Below are 7,718 nucleotides of genomic sequence, written 5' to 3'. Positions count from 1 at the left end.
GGGATATTTTGCAATTTAGCCACTGTGCTTCTTTTTATCAGAATTAATACTCCTTGTCTTTGCTGAAAATAAAGATGATACTTAAATATTCACAATCTTAATATTTAAAAATTTAAAGAATACACACTTAAGAAAAATAGTATTTCTAGCTGTAATTTTTATTGATTTGGTCAGAGTGCAGACTTTAAATATATATTTTACATATACAAAATCAATTTATTTTAATAAATTATGGAAAGACACTTAAAGTCTATAAATAGTTGGCTAGCACTTAAACAAAGATAACTATGTAAAATTAAATATATTAGGGACAAGAAAGACTTAAAACAAAATTATAAGCTGTGGATGCTTCATTTTATACATACAGTTACTTAAAATTAACCTTAGGCATAAATGTAGTATGTACAAACATTGTTAGTATAAAATAATTCAATCATCTGACCAGTAGTGATACCCTACAGCTAATTAAAGTGGAACATATTTGTACCTTTTTGGCTTCAGACTTTGAAGTTGAAGCGTGTAGGCTATAATTTCATTCTGACAATTATTTGCAGGGGGTTAAATAACAAAGCTTTGAAATCTTGCTGGAATGTTCCTTATGTATTAAACACCTTAGCATATATCGTGATTAAACTATTCCCTTCTCTCAAGGGAAGAATATTTATTCATTGAACATCTGTGAAATTATTTTTCAATTATTTTTAATTTTGTTTAGAAATGATGGGACTGTCTGAGAATTTGAATTTATATCTTGTAACTTTTTCCTCTTGCAATGAGTAACTTGGTCTGTATGTCCAGATCATACTCCTTTGCAAGTTTTGAATCAGTTTCATTCTGAGAGGTCAAGATTGGATAAAATGCAGTGTATCCAAAGCAAAATTCCTTCTGTGAAATGGAACACGTCTCTAAAATGACCAATTGGTGTACTTTGTTATTACAGAAGACCAAGCAAGATTTTGTTTTGTGTCTTCCCCACTGCTACCAATGATTATGTCACGTCCTTCTAATTCTTCCCTTGTATTATCACATGTGCTTGCTCTATTTGCTCCAGAAAGACACATAGCAGTGTACACATACACAGACACACACACTCACAGTGTATACACACACACACACACTCCATTTCTACATTTCACTTCCACTTTGAATAACCATTATCCTTAAGTGGTTTGTAAGCTTTCTGACTGTAAGCTTGCCTTGACTTTATCCCACCCATAACTAATAAATTACTCTGATAGAATTCTTCACATCATTATATACTGCAACAAAAACTATGGTGTCCACTTAACTCAGTCTTCAACATTTTACAATAGGATCCCAGCACCTTTTCGGATGCACGATTTTCTATTTTCTGTATATCTATTTATTGATCATGGTATGAAGTCCATTTGCATTCCATATAGTACATTTCAATCTCCTCAGCTTTGATTTTCACTGTAAGTGATAACCAATGAATTTCAGGCTTTGGTTTTGAAAACAGCAGGCCTACTGTCACAACTAAAGGGCATCTTAAGAAAATACCCACTACTCCTATATAGTTCAAGGAGAAATTACTATTTTATCACTAAATTATCCTTGCCAAAAGTTATTTTTAAGACACCTTGTAAGACACATGGTCTTTGGCATTCTCTGTACAGTAACAATTATGTAATTCTGTCCTACTTGATAGAAATGTATATACATATTCAACAAAATTCCCCTGTAGAAGTATTTGTGGCAACAGTATTTCTAGTAGTCTCATGCTAGGACTAATGCATTGCTCATTGTAGAATATGCACTTCATTATGGTAATGGAATGGCATAGAGCAATAACTAGAAGTAAAAATGTCAGTGAAGATGAATTTCTGTTGAACGAAGTGATTCAATTACATTTGATTCCATTTACATAAAGTTTAAAAACAAACTAATTTACAGACTTAGAAGTAAGAATAATGGTTATCCTTGAAGGGAAGGGGGTAGTATAGCTGTACCTTGAGGGCCTGGGCAGATTTCATTACCAGTCCCAGTTTTGACAAGCTGGTATTATTGTTGATGGTTTATTTCCTCCTATCTCACTGATCGCCATTCCTGCATCAACTAATAATAAGTACTACTCTTTTCTCTTCTTGAGTTTGATGTGCTCAGATTTGACATTGTATAGTGCATTTTCTAAGAGGAATGTTCCCAGACATAATCACACCACAAAGACACGTGAACATATGAGAGCTCTTGTTTACACTTGTGCTGTGTTTTTGCAGGCTCACCTGCACACACATATTCTAATTTAGTCAAGGCATGCTCTTGAAGTCATACACCTACAGTTGGAAAAGCATTCTAGGAATTCACGGGAAATTATTTGAAATTCCAGTATTATTTTCTACGTGATCCTGATGAAGTACAAAATCCTATAGCCAGGAATTTAACACCTCAAATTCCATAATACAGATATTGAGGCAGGTTTTCTTGGAACCCAGAGGACTCTGATGAAAAGTCTGATACTGAGGTAATATTTTAGTTGGCTTAAGGTCACCAAGGCAGACGTGAGTGAGCTGCAGGCCAGGCACATCCATGTGTAAAACCATAACATGGTCACAGTGGACTGAACTGTGGTCAGGTGTGGAGGGCTCAAGCAGTAGGAATTTTTCCTCACCATTCAGAAGACTGGAAGTATGAGATCAGGGTTGACGTCTTCTGAAGTCTCTCTTATTGGCTTGTAGTCACCATCTTTCACCTTTACACCACAACCTTTTCCTTCTGTAAGTCTACAATCCAGATTTCCTCTTCATGGAACAAGATAGTCACCTTGGATAGAGCAGCTCTAGTAACCTCAACACTATTCATTCAAATAATTTAAGTAAAATTGTAGCATCTCTGCTACAGTTGGATTTCAGCTCATTTATGCTCACATTTCCTTGAGACATTTGTATTGTATTTGCATTACACATTTGTATTAACTGCACAGATATTTTTCAAAATTTTCCTTATTGGTGTTCCACACTAACTGAATTTTGATCAGTGTTCTAATGTCAATTATTTTAAGCAAAGTCTTCAAAACTACCTTCTCAATGATTAGCCACATCCTTACTTTAAAAAACAAAATTTGATAGTTTTTCATAACACTGGATTTTGTTACTTAAATACTTTCAACACTCTTAAAGATAGAGGACATTATCTCACCACGTTTGCATACAGTAAAAACAAATATCATCCTTTAATGTTCTTTCAACACATTCATGTCAATTTCATTGCAATACTATAATTTAATGTCTAATTTCTAGCATCTGTGGTACATCTAAGCTGTACATATTGTCCAATTTATGACATAGACACTGGGTCAAAAAGTGTAAGTGCACTGATTTAGCTGCATTGTCCAATCTTTTGAAATCTCAGCAATAACCCCATAAAATGATTAATAAATTAGCCTCAAATCATGGCTACTTTTCCTTATTAATGAATGTGATTAGAAAATAATAACATATGAATGCTTTTAACTAAAAATATATTGGTGAATGGAACCCAGATATATCATACAAGCATATGTTCTGTAACTTACTAACTAACATTAACATATCCAATTTGGTTATGGTAAGTGGATATACAAGTCAAATTATTACAAATCACCTGTGCACTATTTATTTGAAGACAATAGCAGTACTTGATATGTTATAGAATATTACATTTTGTGAGAATAATACAGCAGCCATCTCTTAAAGATTGTAATGAAGAGTCTATTGCCTAAGTATAGAATGGATCAAGTTTCTTATGGTAGTTCTGAGTGATGAATGAAGATAAATTTGAAGAATTATTGTTACCCTCTTAGCATATCAATCACTGGTTCATTAAGGCAACTCAAATGGTTCAAAAATTCCTAAAATCAAATACAAATTTACAAAGCAGAAATAATTAAGAATTTTACTGATATGTTTTATGATAAATATATTTATTAGAAACATAAAATAATATGAACATGTCACTATATTATATGATTATCTTCTTAAGATTACTTGTTAAAATAAGTGTGAGTATCTGTGGGCCCCTATGCAACAATTAAATACCTGTATATAATGAGTACAGATCAAATAAAATCAATCAGCAGTTCTCCTCTGACATGGCTTTAAGAGTGGAACTATGATACTCTCCACCTCTACTTGCTCACAAAGCATGTAAGAGTGTATTGGGAACATAATCTCCCAAGTAGGCTATGTAGCACTAGGGGCTTATGTCTTCACTCTAACTCTGATCTGTTACAGATTCTCCATATTCCCTGTATTTCCCCCTACCCCTCAAGTTCCTAGTAATCATTAATGAATATTTATATATATTTTTATCTTCCACATGAGAGGCAGGATATTCAATATTTATTGTTCTGTGTCTTATTTCACTTAGCACGGTTTCCCTCAATTCCATCAATTTTGCTGCAAATGACAGGATTTCTTTGTATTTTTTATGGCTGAATAAAGTTCCGTTGTGCATATATACATTTTTTGTTCATTCATCTAATGATGACACATTGGTTGACTTCATATCTTAACTATTGTGAATACTACTGCGGTAATCATTGTATCTCTGATACAGTCATTATTATCTTTTGGATATAGACAAAGTAGTTGAATTGCTAGATCACATAGCAGTTCTATTTCTGGTTGTTTAAGGTGTCTCCATACTACGTTTCATAGGGAAGATACCAATTTACAATCCCACCAACAATGTTGAGTGATCATACTCTGTATTAGTTACTCTCATATGAACTCTTTTCTGGCTCAAAAACCAAAATTTTATCCATGTGTCTTTGTTTCTGTTAGTAGCAAATTATGAAACTATTGAAACTGGGGCCAGCGTCGCGGCTCAACAGGCTAATCATCTGCATGCAACGCTGGCATTCCATTTCTCTGTGCCAGTGGAAGTCCTGGCTGCTCTGTTTCTGATCAAGCTCTCTGCTAGTGAGTCCAGGAAAACAGAAGACAGACCAAGTGCTTGGGCTCCTGCCACCCACATGGAGACTCAGATGCAGTTTCAAGCTTCTGGCTTCATATGTCATCAGTCTGCCTTTCAAATAAGTAAATAATTCCTCTTTTGGAAAAATAGAATATCAAATCACTGACAAAACCAGGAAGTCTTGTTCAAACAATAAGCAAGCATATTATTAAATGAAGTTATTGGTGGTGGATGTCTGGCACAGCAGTTCACATGCTGCCTGGGATGCCTGCACCCCACGTGGAGTCCTAGGTTTGCGTCCCGGCCTCACTTACGATTTCAGCTCCCTGCAAATTCACAACCATGAAGACATTAATAATGACTCAGGTATGTGTGTCCCTGCCACCCACCCGGTGGAGAACTGAACTGAGTTCTAAGCTCCATGTTTCAGTGTGGACCAATCCTTGTTATTGTAGGTGTCTGGGGAGTGAACCACTGGATAGAGGACCTCTCTGTCTCCATCACTCTTCTCTCTCACTGTCCCTCAGCCTAAATTATTAATTAACTAAATTATTTTGAAAAGAAATTATTTGGTTACATTTTCTCCAAAAGTCAAAATGTCACAGGATACCTCCCTTACGCAATACTTAATTCAATGTTTTATGATTCTAAGAATAGTATTTAAAGGTTTAGATGTATGAGGTCAAATATGTTAAAAATATAGTAAGAATTTTGTACATAAGTTTTTTGGGATGATTTTATGTTTCCCATAGCAAATTATTTTTGCATATAGGCTAAGTAATTCTTAGTGGAACTATATTAGAAGTGAGATATTCAGCAAAGTTTCTTTGTGTGTGTGTGTGTGTGTGTGTTTGTATGCATGTATGTGTGTGTATGTGTATGTGTGTGCTTAAATGAAGGAACAACTTGGTACGACATTAAAGTTATGGAGCAATTTCATGTGTTTTACTTAAGTCAAAAAACAACTTAGATATTCCTTGTAACACTGTTTTCCTTGTTGTCTGGTGAAGCAATTGAAACTCAAGGAATTAAAAGAATGCCACTTATCTAAACTACATGGTACTCAATTGAGGTCAGTAGTCCTGTGTTAATATTTCAATTCACTCCAAACTCTCATATATTAATTTGCTCTTTTACTCAAATATTTTCACTGAATTTTGAGAACTATTGGTATGACAAACTCATTTTTTTACTTTTATTTAATAAATATAAATTTCTAAAGTACACATTTTGGATTATAGCGGCTTTTTCCCCCCATAACCTCCCTCCCACACACAACCATCCCATCTCCTGCTCCCTCTCCTATCCTATTCACATCAAGATTCATTTTCAGTTATCTTTATATCAGAAGATCAATTTAGTATATACTAAGTAAAGATTTCAACAGGACAAACTCATTATTGGAGACCAACATACATGAGGGTTAATTCAATATACAAATAAATACCTGATTTCCTCCAAATGACATTCTGAAAAATCCAAGCCATTGATTGTTTGTATCCCAAGATATTCTATCTGCCTTATTGTGAAATGGAAAAAAAAAGTTAACTCTACAAGCAAGGTAAGACCTTTAGCTCTGAGCATCTGGCTGGGCAAAGCAGTAACCAAGTGAAATATTTCACTGGCCAGCGCCGTGGCTCAACAGGCTAATCCTCCGCCTTACGGTGCCGGCACACCAGGTTCTAGTCCCGGTCAGGGCGCTGGATTCTGTCCCTGTTGTCCCAGCTCTCTGCTGTGGCCAGGGAGTGCAGTGGAGGATGGCCCAAGTGCTTGGCCCTGCACCCCATGGGAGACCAGAAGTACCTGGCTCCTGCCATCGGATCAGCGTGGTGCGCCGGCCGCGGCGGCCATTGGAGGGTGATCCAACGGCAAAGGAAGACCTTTCTCTCTGTCTCTCTCTCTCACTGTCCACTCTGCCTGTAAAAAAAAAATTCACTGAGTTGGAATTCTGGATTCCAAAGCAAGAAAGAGAAAGCACAGTTAGTGTGGAGCCACAGCAAGCAAACCTGTGCCCAGCCTTCATCAGTGACGTGTCAGCCCAGCCTGAAGAAACATGATCAGTGTGCTGAAAAACTCATGCATTATTCCATATACTCAAGATTGATTTTTGTAACTTTGTTCCAGGTCAGCAAGTTTACCAAATTACACAAGGCTTAGGCATGTAGTCAGATTCCTTTACACGATCTCATCTCATCTGTAAGCCCAAGTTCTTGTGCACCAGTGAACCTGAAAAGCTATGTCCAGACCCATTGAATTAAAGCCTCCTAACACTGAAAGGTGCCTTAGAAATACAAAGTGAGGAATAGAGCTCTCCTTTCTCTCTTCTTCATACTGTTATTTGGTAGGGAATTTTCCCAGTGTGATAATACAGCCTGCATGTCTGTCTGCACAAAACCAATAAAAGCATGCTTATTTGGATCTTTTCCATTACCCCTATTCAACCCTTTTTAAACTTCAACTTTCTGCTGATAGGTAAGGTTGGAATATTAAACCATTAACACCATGGCTACTATTACAGTTTCTAGAGTGGAAAAGACTATTGCATAAGCAATTAAATTAACCCCTAATTTGTTGTCACACTGCATGTCAGTCAAAATGATGTGTAATTTATATTTGATGCAATAACTCTACCCCAAAACGTAGGCTATAAATATTACCCATTTATTTAGCACACAATTGTGTGGGCCAGCAATTTGGATTTATTTCAGCTAAGCAGCACTGCTGCTGGCATTGACGTGGTTCACTCACCTGTCACTAGTCAGCTAGCAGTAGACAGTTCTACTTCCATGTGTGGAGGTTGGCTG

This window comes from Oryctolagus cuniculus, chromosome 13 (genome assembly GCF_051225735.1).
Source record: "Oryctolagus cuniculus isolate XC-2025 breed Fujian yellow rabbit chromosome 13, ASM5122573v1, whole genome shotgun sequence".
NCBI classification, from domain to species: domain Eukaryota; kingdom Metazoa; phylum Chordata; class Mammalia; order Lagomorpha; family Leporidae; genus Oryctolagus; species Oryctolagus cuniculus.
The sequence above is the reverse complement of the archived record's forward strand: the minus strand, read 5'-3'. Positions refer to the sequence as shown.